Source organism: Mus caroli, unplaced genomic scaffold, assembly GCF_978045245.1.
Source record: "Mus caroli unplaced genomic scaffold, Mus_caroli_1 scaffold_15, whole genome shotgun sequence".
Lineage (NCBI taxonomy): Eukaryota > Metazoa > Chordata > Mammalia > Rodentia > Muridae > Mus > Mus caroli.
Genome location: NW_028227270.1, coordinates 79,612,700 through 79,627,117, shown reverse-complemented (window position 1 = coordinate 79,627,117; position 14,418 = coordinate 79,612,700).

The following is a 14,418-nucleotide window of genomic DNA, read 5'->3' as shown; positions in this document are numbered from 1 at the left end:
CTGCCTTGCTCCACTGAGCCACATTTCCCAACCCCGCGAGCAGCTGCTGTAAACTGCAACTCCGAGGAATTACTCTCTGCAAACCCAGACTGCCCTTTTCCTCTCTTCTCTTCAAGAACCTGCCCCATTCCTCACATGCACTGCCTCACAAGTGACTCACCAGATCCACACAGTTCTACTCCCGAAAAGGAATTCTTTCAACTGAGGAGAGCATCGGTTTCTTTTCACAGCCCTGGGCCTAATATCTGACAAGGAGCAACATCATGAAGGACGAGTTTAGAGTTGAAGAGAAAATACGACCTATCCTGATCAGGGAAGAAATGGTGTCGGGAGAAGGCCACAGCAGGTCACCGTCTGTCTGCAACCGGAAGTAGAGAGAGTACAGGAAGTTAGGGCTAGGCTATCAAACATTCTAGGCCCTGTTTACCGAAGCTCCGCCTCCTAAAGGTTCTACAACCTTCCAAAACAGCAACGCCTGCTGGCAACCAAGTGTTCAAACACCTGAGCCCACCGGAGAGTCAATTTTCGAGCCCATGACACTTGGCCAGCATTTGGAGACAAGGATTTTTGATAGATAATTTTGAAATCCTCTTTCTGTTTCCTATTGGCTACATCATTGAAATTTAAAGTCGTGGGCCTTACACACCTATACATTTCTAAACTGATTTAGTTCTTCACTTCTCAAAGTATCACCTTTTTAGCTCCTTTTCCTCTGTGATTTCCTTCTACTTAGCAGCTGGTGTCTCCTCTGTGTATAGCTAACCGTTGGTATTCATGAGTTTGATAGCAGGGCCCCTTGCGATTTTCCCATACCTCAGGGGCTCAGAGACATTATTAAATTGGCACGGTATTTGAATCTTCCCTCTGTAATCTTCTTATATACGTAAAATCATCTTTAGATGACTTTTAGTATGTTAGATGACTATATGTCACGCAGATAGGTGACGTACTGTATTGGGTGGGGAATGGTGACAAGAAAAGTCTGTATACGTTCATTACTGTTAGGCTGGAACCCCTGCTCATCCCTGCCCAAGCTGGGAAACCCCGTCTGCCCTCCTTCCCCCTCCTACCCTGCTCACACAGAGAAAACTCCCCTTCCTTGGTAAAAAAAAAAACTCCTAGCTAACCTAGCTGTCATTACTCTTAGACTCCGCATGTCCGGCAATCCACCCAAGAGTGCCCACAAAGGGGCTCAGTTTTTGATTGTGTATGGACATAATCCCAACTCCTAGCTGACACTTCATCACACCCTAGCGCCCAAGACACATAAAACCCCTTTGCTGCTTTAGCCTGGATTCTTGATGTCACTGACCTCCACCTCTGAGATTAGTGAACCCACCCAAAAGCTGCCTCCTAAAGAGCCTATGTTTGTCTCCTTTAAAAAAAAAATATTTTATTTACTTATTTTGTATATGTGTGTACACTGTAGCTGTCTTCAGAAACATCAGAAGAGGGCATCAGGTCCCATTATGGATGGTTGTGAGCTACCATGTGGTTGCTGGGAATTGAACTCAGGACCTCTGCAAGAGCAGTCAGTCAGTGCTTTTAACCTCTAAGCCATCTCTCCAGGCCTTTTTGTCTATTGTTAATCAGGTCTATTCTAGCCTATATCTGCATCACCAAGGAAGAGAAAACTCCTAGCAAGTACAAATGCAAGAAAAAGTATTTTTCATTGGTACATGACTGAATTCATGGATGCTGAACTAGAAGATATGGGAGGCTGGGTCTATTTCAATCTTTTTCTCTGTATCACATGTTTATAATTCTCTCTCTCTCTCTCTCTCCCCCCTCCCTCCCTCTCTCCCTCCCTCCCTCCCTTGCTCCCTCCATCCCCCTACCACTATATATATTTGCCTCGCTTTGAACAAATATTTCTTTATTATTAAACATCTACTTTAGACTAAGAAGTAGGCTAGGTATAAAAAAAATGTAATGAAGATCTTTGTCCTTTAAGAAAACAAGGTCCTTCTATGGAGTTTTATGCCTGTCCTTTGACTATAAGACCAACTTTCCCAGCTTGTAATCATGTTTCTCATTCGTAACTGAAAGAAGAAAAAAATTGCGTGTCAAGTTCCTTATCATAAAGACAACAACGAAAATTCATCTGCACAGGTTATATTCCATGCCTTTACACAACTCACAATTGATTTTATGAGATTTGATTCACAAGGCCAGTTTGTGTTTGCATTCCTCTGTTTTCTTAGGCATAGTAAAAATGCTAGGAATAGAGTTCAGGTACCTTAAAGACGCCCTCACTTCTCTAGCTCACCAACAAGCACGGCCACGTCATTAACAAAGATTCAGACACCGGGTGGCCTTTTGCACAGTGAATTGGATAAAATCAGATGTACATTACACTTGACCCTGCCCTTACAATGACCTGGGGGGAATTCATTCCATACCAAGCATCCATTGCTCCTCGATTCCCAGGTTCTAACTCAGTGAGTCTGGGATAGGGCCTGGGGTTAATCATATCTGACAGTCTCCACGGTGCTAATACTACCAGCCCTAGGAGTGAAGAAGCAGGAGAGTCCAGCATTCCAGATCATTCTAAGCTACATAGCTGGGTTGAGGCTATCCAGAGTTACATGAGAACCTATTTCAAAAGGAAAGAAAGGAAGAAAAGAAGGAAGGAAGAGAGGGAAGGATGGAAGGAGAGAGGAAGGAAGAACAAAGAAGCAAGAAAAGCTTACTACATTTACTAAGCCTTACTCAAATATTTTTCTATGAATGAAAAAACCATTAAAGATGTATTTTTTCCTTAGAACAGTCTTAACATGGGCCCAAAAGTCAGGAGGGTCTTCCATGCTACTTGGAGCTTGTACCTTCTTTCCAACTAGGCTGGGAAGGTTTGAGGGTAACTCTGATGACACTTGTTTTTCTAAGCAAAGGAGCAAATCACAAACAGGTCTCACATTATTAAATACTGACTTGAATGGTGTCCTGTTCCCACTCTTACTAAAATTTTAAGACGTCTCATCTCTAACCTCCCCCATTGTGCCTCTGGCTGACATCATATTTGTTTGAGTTTGGGATTTACCACGATCGGGATTTTGAAAAGAAAGCAGGCTCTTAAAAGCCAGAGTTTCTTTAAAGCCAGGCTGTGGACAGGCCAGCTGTGTGGGCGAAGTGTGGTAGATGTGTGCATACCTGTAAAGAGCGCAGTGTGGGAGGGAGCATCAAGGGCTCTGCTGCCACTAAACTTACTGAGCAAACAAACTCTTAATGCTGAATGATCCCAGGAGCAGGTGGGAGCACAGGTGGGCTGTGGCACAAGGAAACTAGAAAAAGAAGTTCCAGTATATTTATATCTCCAAGACAACTCTTTAATTTCCAGCCCACTATGGTGATAGCAAAACCTTGGTTCCAGTATTTCTGGGTGTTAAAATATTCTCCATTTGGACACTCAATTCTGGGAATTCTTCACTTTTGAATATCATGCTATCTTTATCTATTCAGCAGATTTAACCTTTGGATTCTGGGGCAGTGGCCTGAGAAATGTTTCATCTCAGCCCAAGCCCTTGACTGTGTGTTAGTGGTTGTTTGACAGTTGGACTTTTGAGAACTGGCAAGTCCCTGACCAGACTGAAAAGGACAACAATTTTGATGTCACAGCTTCAACAAGTAGGCAGGATTTCCAGCTGGCATCTCGCAGTTCTCCCAATGCGAGAGAGGAGCAGATCCCTTTCCATTATCATCTTTGATCTTCAAAGAACCTTGGCTTTTGTGGGACGTCAACCGAGACCTCAGAGACAACAGAGTGAACCCAGAAGGCGATTCCTTCTTCCAGAACTGAGCTAACCTAGGTAAACTGAGTCTCAGCCTCCCACTGGCTGTCTTCAGCCCATTGAATCCAGCGGGATATCGTCTACACTGTGGCTCACAGGTAGTGACCCTGAAAGGAATAATGAAAGGAATGAGATGATACTAACCCTAGATGAAGCATCAAGCTGCCTGAGGAATCCTGATGGTCTATATGTTGATGATGAAGCTGAGTCTGCCTTCCTGTGACTACGTATCACCACAGAGCTTAATTGTCAGCTGGATAGAGAGACGGTTATGAGGTTGGTTAAGTTCAATTCTGGATGTGTCTGTGCAAACATTTCCAGAGAAGACTGACCTGTGTGTCAGTGAGCTGCCTTGAATGTGGGTGGCACCATTGTGATAGGCTAGAGGCTGGGACAGAATAAATATGAAAGGGCAATTCTTACATGCACAAACCTTCTTAAATGAGAACAGTTTCATTGCTGCTGTTGCCTGCTGACAGCAAATACAAGGTTAATTTTTAAAAAAAATAGTAGGTTTTTCTCGTATATTTTCATATAACACACTCACTTGGGTTAGGCTCTCTCAACTTCCTCATGTCCCTACCTCCACTGTCTTGTCAATTTCCAGCTTTGGGGTGTGGCCTCAGACCGGCAGCTCTCCGGGCTTCCAGGATTTTTGCTTTGGTTTGAGCTGAGCTTGCGTCTTTGCTCCCTCTTGCTTGGGTTTCCAGCTTCTTGAAATGAGTGAGTACTTAATCCCCCCTGGCTCTTCAACCTGTCGACATGAGCTATAAGCATACTCAGCTCTGATAATATAAGTCAGTCTAATAAGTTCTCTCATATTCATGAAATCCTCTCTCTCTCTCTCTCTCATGCATACATACACACTCCTACACTGACACACACACAGCAATTGCCATGTGATTTCACTGAAGTCTGGGTCTGCCTTCCCAGTCAGCATATGAAACGACAGCAGCAAATATTTCTGATGTGTTTCATTCCTCTTCCCACATCACTGCTGTACCAGGCTCCGTGACTCCACTCACTCCCTTTCACTATGGGATGAAAGCTACGGGGTGGAGTGTGAGACTAGAACTCACGGAAGAGCGGCAGAGATGGTCTAGAAGACGGCAGGGCCGAAAACTCAGGCTTGGATAAAGAGCGTAGGAGAAAGATTGACAACCCAGCTCTGGGTAGACTATGGTAAAGGGGTGTGAGAAACTGGAGACCCCTCCACAGCACACAGAGTGCAGAGAGAGTCAGAGAGCTAACGCAGAGTCACAGAAAGTCAGTCAGGTCCCTAGAGCACTTCCAAAGGGGTAGTCAGCCAATGGGCCCAAATCAGCCAGTCACTTCTTCACTAAATTGCTTTCCATCTGGTTATTTTATTTTCACTACAGAAAAATAGCAAGTATAACAGGCACACACCACCACCATCCCTGGCTTAGAACAAAAACAAAGACCAAAGACACCCATAAACAATAACATTTTAAATGTGGTTATCTCCATCCAGTATAAACAGTAAGTGTGATATTTAAGAGTCACATAAATAACAACCTTACTCCAACTCCAACGTCCTGACTCTTAAATGGGTGGCAGGATCCTGGACACTTGTTAAATCATCAAAGTTCAGTTAAAAGGCTAGAAGGTTAAGCTCAGCGGTTGGAATGTTTGCCGCTCCCACAGAGGACCTGAGTTTGGTTTCCAACATCCACAGGCTCCTAACTGTGTTTCCAGCTCCAAGGGATCTGATTCCCTCTTCTAACTTCTGAGGGAATCCTCACACACGTGTGTGCGCATGCTCAGAGAAGCTGATCAGCCTTCAGGAATTGCATGTGGTCATCTCTGTGGGTGTGCGGGGATGGTGTCAGAGAGAAATGCGGTGGGAAAAATAGACCCAGGGCCAATTACAAATTGCCAAATGGTATGTAAAAAATGAGGACTTCGGTGCAGTCAGTGGAAAATTGTGAACAGTTTTTAAACAAGGAAGTGATGTTTAAACAATAGAGATTATGAAACAGCATGGGAGGGGGGAGCATCATAAAAAGAAACTGGAGGACAGTTGGCTCATTAGTAAGCTGCGTAAGGGCCCGACAGGCAAGGCAGCTCTGAGCCGTACACGTAATCTCAGCACGGGGAGGCCAAGGAAAGATTGTGAGATGGGGCCATCCTAAGCTACCCAAGTAGACCCTTTCTCTAAAAATGAAGAAAAGAAAGGGAGTAGGAGAGAGACAGAGACAGACAGTGGCAGAGAGCAAGAGAGAGCGAGAGAGACAGAGACAGGAAAGTGGAGGTCTCGTTGTATAACATGGTGGTGAAGATGATTGGAGGACTCAGGTAATTTTGCAGGAAGTAACTGCACTGTAGAGGAAGAAAATGACGGCCTGCTTCTTTTTCTTCCAGTGTGATCAAAGCTAAGGTATTGAGTTAGAGGAGTGCAGGGGATAAGAGAAGACTGGGGTACAGGCAAGAAGTCTGGGGTAAAATAAAGGCCCCTGATGTTTCCAGTAAGTGGGGAGAGCTCAAGAGCAGACAGAAAAGGAGAAACTCCTTTAAGAAAGTGGTCGATGCAGGGACAGGGGGGAAGTCAGGAAACACAGGCTGGTGGCTGGACGGTCACAGGAGAATCCCTAAGACTGTGGAACCAATGGCTTATGGAGTAACATAGTGGCTTCTTCCTCTTCCCTCTCCCCCTCCTCCCCCTCCTCTTTCTCCTTCTCCACGTCCTCCTCCTCCACCTCCTTCTCACCTCTTCCTCCTCTCCCCCCCTTTCTCCTCTTCCTCTTCAGAATTCACGTGGAAGAACAGAGCCTAAGGGTGGCAAAAGCAGTCAAGACAGAACTGGAACGAGCTGGTTCCCGAAGGAAGGCAAAGGATGGACACAGAGCTGAGTGATCAAGGGTCCAACTCTCAAAAAAACAAAACAAAACAAAAACTAAGGAAAGAAAAAAATACTAAAATATACAAAAGTGAATCGAATTGGGACTCTTAAGAAACCTGCTAGAGTTTCTTCCTCAAATTAGTCATTGTTTTGTTGTTTTGTTTGTGTGTGTGTTTGTTGGTTTAATTCTTTCATCTCACATTCAACCTTGGAAAAAGAGTTTCATTTTTAGGAGGTATATGGCTCCTCAGGAGTCCTCGTGCTGTGCTCATGAGTAAGATCGGGAGCCTTTTCTGAGATAGAATGAAAGCCGTTGTGACTATGTAGACACAGCTGGGTGTGTCCCAGAGTACTGGATCAGGCTCTCAATCCGGAGGATCGCATGTTCCAACTAAACTAGGCTACTTAGTAGATGTGGTAAAAGCACTGTTTCTAGGTGTTCATCAGAGTAGATGACTTCCACAGTCATGGGGAGGGAACTTAGGAAAGTCATCCTCAGAGACTCTGAAAAACCAAGCTAACCGTATGGGTCACCTTGCTTGCCTGTCACTTCTAAAGCAAGATGTTCAAATGTTCTTGGTGGTCCAGAGCTTTTCTGGGTCTCCTAACTGGAAACGATGGCGCCTCCTGGCTTTTCCCTGCCCACATCTCCACTGAATTTACCTGTAAACCTTGCTCTACCTGCATCCTGATCTGTTTCCTCCCATCCCTCCCTAACACAAAAGCAATTTGGGAAAGAGAGGGTCGTGTCCCCCCACCCCCACCCCACCCCCACCCCTGCAGCTCACAGTTTGAAGACAAAGCCTATCACGGTGGCAGGAGGCATGACAGCAGGCCTGTGAGGTAGCTGCTTGCATTGTATCCACATTCTGGAAGCAGAGAAAGATGAATGCTGAACTCTCTGCTCAGTTTCTTTTAGTGTCAGGCAGGGCGTCAGCTCCACAAGTTCAGGCTGGGGCTCCTCTTGTCAGTTACATCTCTCTGGCAACGTTCTCAGAGACAGGCCTGAGGTAATCCAAACCCAGCCAAACTGACACTAAGGATGCTCCTTCACTAAGTCATCCAGGGTAGAGTTGATGTCTTTTTAATCTGTATATTTCAAGATTTAGCACCATAGGAGCATCAGTAAACTCCTAATAAGAATGGAAACATCAAAAGATGAAGGAACCAGATTGTCTTCTGAGAGCGTGAGGGAGAAGAAGTTTTGAAATGGTGGAAGGGAACAGCCAGCTGCCTCCGAACTGTAAACACACTCTTGGAGAGAAAGCTACTGGGCAGGAGATGGGTGTTTTATCATGTTGGTTGATGAGCACTGGCCGCAGCCTGGTAGCTGATAGAGACCTGGCCCTATATAAAAGAAAGGAGCAAAATGGAAGTTTTCAGAGATCTTTGATAGACACCAAACAAGTCTTCCAAGACCTCCTTCTGTCCCAGAAGCTAGTGACCGAAGAGTCTTGAAGTCAGGGTACCTTCAGCCTCACCTCAGCCTAAGAGCCATTTTTTTCAGTGTCAAAGAATGTGACACATGTGTTGTGTCTGCTTCCCAGCCACCTGGCATGGGAACAATCAAAAAAAAAAATCCCCTCTGCTGAGCAAAGGCCATGGTCCAAGATTTCAGGTAAGGAAGAGGTCAGAGGCACTATCCTGAGGATGCCAGTTGGCTCTGGGGTCTCAAGCAATGTCTCATTCCCTGGGCCAAGTCTCCTGTTTTGTAACAGTTTAGTCAAGGCTTTTACTGGAGGAGACAGGCATGAAATGGATTTTCCAGAGAAGTTTCTGAACTGGGGGAAAGTTCACAGCTCTGAGGCCTCCGTGGATAATGAGACCGGACGGCAAGCTTCTGGGTTTTTTTGTTTGTTTTTTTGTTTGTTTTTAGAAACAGTTTGCCAGTCTCTAAACCCCAAATCTAACACTCGAGCTTGACTTTCCAGACCTGGTGCATCTTTGCTCTCTAACCCCAGTGTGACAAGTGCTTCCAAACTGCCCAGGTGGATTCTTCTAGCCCCCCCTCTGTACCAGGATGTCCTTCAAGGCCCTCGGCTGGCTGCCTCTGCTCCTTCGATTGGTCCTGTGGCCTCTCAGTGAACTAGGCTTGCTCTTACAATGTTCTAATGCCGTTTGTGGCTGAACATGTCCAAGGAACGAAAATTCAGAATACATGGTTTATCACAATCACTGTTTTCTCGATTATGCTACTCAAGACAATGATGCACTAGACACAGACAAGGTACTTAATCAAATTGCCTTTCTCTCATCCTTTCCTCCTGTGCTTCTTTTTCTCCAATCAAACAATATTTGCATTGTATTATTAATTTTGATCAGCAATGTTTACATTTAGCTGTGTGTGTGTGTGTGTGTGTGTGTGTGTGTGTGCATGTATGTTTGTGAGGGAGTGGTCTTACTGTATATATAGCCCATGCTAGTCTGGAACTCACTATGTAAACAAGATTGTCTTGACTTTATGGCAATCCTCCTGCCTCAGCCTCTTCAGTGCTGGGATTATACACGTGAGCCACCACATCTGGCGTTCACTTATCTTTTTCTAAGACATTTTAGGGGTATTTCTTTACCTTCTTAGAGGCTGTAACTGAGCTGTCTTAACCTGACAGCCTTTGCAGACATGATCTCAAGTTAGAATTTATGACTACTGAGTGGTATGCTTGAAGCCCCACACCTGCTAGCTGAGACTTTTGTTTTATATTTTCCTTTGAATGATACCAAAGCTATTTTAATCACATACTGTGCCACAGGATGATTTAGCGTCCATTTGAAATTGTGAGCTCAGAGCATTGCCTCACTGTTTTATAGATACAATTTCATACCCCAGGGCTTTGTAGCAATGAATTTTATATCAACATCTTTACTTTGTAATTCTTGAGAATAAGGTTAGCATGACATAGTCTTGGAATGGATGTGTTTGAAATAAAATGCTAATTTTGTAGCATTTCTAGAATTTCAACAATTGAAAATTACATCTAAATGGTAACACCCATGGTTATGACTAAATTCTAAGTTTGGATAAGGTAAAACTCAAAGCCAGGAAAACAGAAAAAGTTTAAGGATGTGTGCTTAGGGAAAGGTTGAATGCTTATGTCTGCACCATATCTTTCATGTTTGCCACCAGTAAGAAACAGCATGCTTTTGCAGGGGGAGGGGAGCAAGTTGGATTTTGTTGTTGTTGTTTGTTTGTTTTGAGACAGGGTCTCTTTGTGTACCTTTGACTATCCTGGAACTCACTCCGTAGACAAGGCTAGCCTCCAACTCAAAGAGATCCACCTGCCTCTGCCTCCCAAGTGCTAGGATTAAAGGAGTGCCCCACCACCATCACCCTGAGGGACAGCATTCTTAAATGCTAAAGATTAAAAGTAAACATCTCTGGCCAATATCTCAGACTCTCCCTTCTTTGAATTGTTAAGTTAAAACTGAAACCTGCTCCTCCCTGTAATAGACACTTCCCCCAGAAATACAATGTCTAGAAATGAAGGGATACAAGTGGCTTTATGATCCTTGGAAGTGACTGATTCCTTCGAGTGTTTGTTGACTATCCACAGGGGCAGGATCTGTTTGGGGGTAGATGAGAGCCATGGGGTGTTAGCACAGCCTCAAGCCTCTGCTCTCCTGGAGCTCCTGCATGTTGCAGGCAATGAATCTCCAGGCAAAAGAAAGCAAAATCCGCCTGCAGCTGTAACCTAAGTCAAGTGGGAGCAGGAGGCAAGAGCAGGGGCTTCTCCGAAGCAAGCATTATCTGGAAAGCCTGTTCTAAGAGACAGGATTAAAACCAGAATTAGGAAGGGAATCTTTGAGGCAAAGGAACAAAGGGAAATACCTGTAAGGACCCCTAGGTGTGACTTGCATGGCACATCAGAGGAGCAGAAAGACTGGAATATAGGACTGGATGGGAAAAGAGACGAGGAGAGATGACATTGAGACCCAACTCAAGGAGTGGCTGGCAAATGGCTGGAAAGTTGATCCAAAGTGCCTTTGGGAAGGAAGCACCTGGGAGGTCCTAAGCATGAGCATGCCACGGTGGGATCTGTACCCCTCACACATCTCTATGGCTGCTGTGTGGAAATGATCTGAGGGGCAAGCAGAAGCAGGGAGACATGTGGAGGCCACTGCTGTCATTCAAGGAGGGGGTGCTGGTGGTTCCAGAGAGTGAGCACAGAGGTGCGGAGATGAGGCAAGTCGGATTGATTCGAACCACATTTTGAAGCAGGGGCCACCAGACTCACTGTAGATTAGAAAGGATGAGAGTGTGAGAACCATGTTGTTACTTCTGTTGGGGACAGTTAGGGGAGAAATGTTTCAGCACAAAGGAGAAAATCAGTTTGTATCTAAGATATGGTTTAGACACCCAACTGGAGATGTTGAAGGAAAATACCTTTGTCAACTCCAGACATTTAGGAAAGTGGACAGAGCTGAAAAGGAGTCACTTGTATACTAATGACCTCTCTCACTGATGCCCTGATTCCTTTCCCCATGGACATTGTACGTAGAGAGAACCTGGCTCTTGGGAACTCCAATGAACTAAAGGTTAAGCTGAAAAGGAGGTTCCAGCAAAAAGGAAATAAAAAAAAAAAAAACAGACAAAGGATAAATAAAGACCACGGAAGTGCTGTTTCAGTGAAGGAGGCAATCGGCCGGGTGAAAGGGACTCAGTCAGGGCTGAGAGGAGGACTTGAGAGAGCACGGTTACATCTGCAGTATGTGCCGCACAGTGTGGTCAGCGAGAGAGTACACAGACGATAGGGACTCTATGGATTATAATGGGGCCAAGAGACGCCAGTCATCTCATGGTGCCACAGCTGTGATTGTGCCATGCACAGTGACACTAATGTAAACAAATCCACCAAGCTTCAAATTGTATCAAAGCATAGTTTATATACTCGCACATTGCTTAGCACTTGATACTGGTAATAAAAGACTAGGTTGGTGTTTTATAATTTTTACTATGTACTGTTTTATGTGTATCTGGTATATGTATGTGTTCATGTGGGTGTGTGCATGTGTTTGTGCGAGCGTGTACATGCAACTTCAGGTGTGTTCCTGGATTGTCCTCTACCTTATTTCACTGAATCTGCAACTCACAGGCTTGGCTAGCTCTGGGCAACCCCTGGAGTCCACCTGTCCCTGCTTATAAAATCTGTTTGCAATGTAACACTTATCGTCACTCTTGACTGCACCTTTAGGTCATGCCATGCAATTCACCCCAACCAGCTAAGAATATATGAGATAGCTCAACAACAACATTTTACAAAAGTCTCTCATGACACATTTCCCAGATAGTGTGGCCAATGTTTTGACATGTGGCTCTAACTCAGCGGTTCGCAACCCTTCCACAGGGGTTGCCTAAGACCATTGGAAAAACACAGATATTTATATTACAATTCATTTTTGGTTGTGAGCCTAGCCATTAATAGCCTAGCCATTTCTCCGGCCCTACATTATGATTCATAACAGTAGCAAAATTGCAGTTATGAAGGAGCAACAAAATTATTTTATGATTGGGGTGTCACCACAACACAAGGGATTGTCTTAAAGGGTCACGGCATTAAGAAGGTGGAGAACCAGTGCATCTAACTGGGTGTGACAACACAGAAGTTCTCAGGTCTAGATAGTAATGTGTTAGAAAAATTGCTGGGAAGGGACTCTCTATCATTGCAAGTGAGAAACCGAACACAGACCACAAACAATTCTAATTAACAGTGTGCTAAAAAGGAGAATGGAGACCTGCGGCAGTGGCTAGAACAGACTGTGGGGGCCCAGGAGGGTTTTGGATTGTTTGCATGTTTTGTTCTCTCTGAAGATGAGAGCCATCAGGAGGTCTGCCAGTTGTGGAAGTGGGGCCAGGCCTCAGTCACAGAGTATGTATACTTCCCTAAGTAAAAACAGGGACTCAGAGCATAGCTAAAATTCAAACTTGACACATTGAAATCGATCATTTGGATTCTGTAATATTAAAAAAAAAAAGTGTGAGTCTGCATAAAAATGGTATAATTTGTTTTCTATAATTTCTGAATCTGTCACGACACGAGAGCCTTTATCTCTCCTCTTTCTGCTTCTCCTGCTAATTTTCTGTATCTGCTCTCAAATAGACCAGAATCAACATTGGTAAAGCTTTGCAAAGCTGAATCGAGCTCAGACGAAGAATGATTGGGGCGTCACCACAACACAAGGGATTGTCTTAAAGGGTCACGGCATTAAGAAGGTGGAGAACCAGTGCATCTAACTGGTTTGTCCCAGAATTTCCTTTGTCCCAGAATTCCGCCTGCCTTGGGAAATGCTTGGATGTAATTGATCTCAAACTAAATGACTCTAAGGTTAGAGGATGATTAACTAAAATCTAATTTATATGAGTGTTAAACGCACAGTGTCAGAAATAGACCTGAACAGGTCTTCATGTGTGTTTTTCTATAATGTCAGGACTCTGAATGACAATAAATTCACAAGTTGCAAAGGGGTTTGGTTCCATTGGCAGCGATTTGCCAGACACTGTCCCTTTCCTTGACCACCTGGTCCAGGCAAACACAGCTTCTTTGATTTCAAACTAATATTAACTCTCAGCTCCCACATCACACAGAAAAACCTTCTATCTTTATCTGTGCATATATGTAGGTTACAGAATGTCTGGGAAGGCTTAAAGAGGTGAGGCGTTTCAAAACGACTTGAGAGGTCAACCCGATCAAAAAGTGCAAATAGAGTTTCTGTTTGATATAAGAGAAGCCACTTACTCTGGAGAAGTTGGTGGGGATTCAGGCTCCTCCTGGGTTACAGGTGCAAGCAGAGCTGCAGAGCTGAGTCCAGCAGCAGAGGTAAAAGAGCAAAACTTGACCTGGACAAAGGAATAATATGTTAGTAGCAGGGACAAGGCACAGCTGAAGCCACTGTGCTGGGCAAGTGTTCTACCTGCTGGTCCCTTAAGGTACACACTGGGCAGTAAGAGCCATTGTCTGGGTGCCCACCTTTTTTGGAGACTCCACATGAGTGAGTTATATCTTTGTCTCAGCCTGGTGAGACCAATAATCTCAGGTACAGTTTTCCTGATATGATTTTCATATGTCCATGTGGCCGGCCCTACATGTAGTACCAATTAACCCTGATAAGTTTGTATATTGGCACCCTTTCTACTCCCAGGAATAAGTCATCCCATGGTCAGTACTGGGCAGATGCTGCCACTCGTGTGTGCAGTGTTATCTATCCTTGAAACAGTCAAAATCTGCCATTAAGTGGAATCTCATGGGGAAGGTGTGGTCTGAAAAACCACTGTTTGTCACAATATGGCAACTAGGGCTGGTCTCGGTCTGACTTCAATACTGAGGAAACAACACACACAGAAAAATGAAATGCAAGATTGGTAGAATAACTACAGATTCTTTGTCAAATTAATATGCCTTTTAAATCACGACTCCACTACACACAAATATGAACAATGTTGAACCTGGGAAGACCTAAGGACCATGAGTGCAATATATAAAAGGCAATGTATTGGGACTCACACAAAGGTGGTAGGAGAGATCTGTCTCTGCAAAATGCCTGCTAACCTTCATATCGTCACCATGGCATGCGCACCCACACATACACATGCACACACGCAATCATAAATTATTGTGTTTTTAATAAAAAGAAAAAAGAAAAATCAGCCAGGGTCATGGGGCCCTGACCTGAGAGACACATTTCTATTAAATGTTTTAACATTGACATCCTGAAGCTTCTTAGGTTTTAAGACCATATACGTATTATTTCATTTTTGGCTTCTAAAAGTTTGTATTT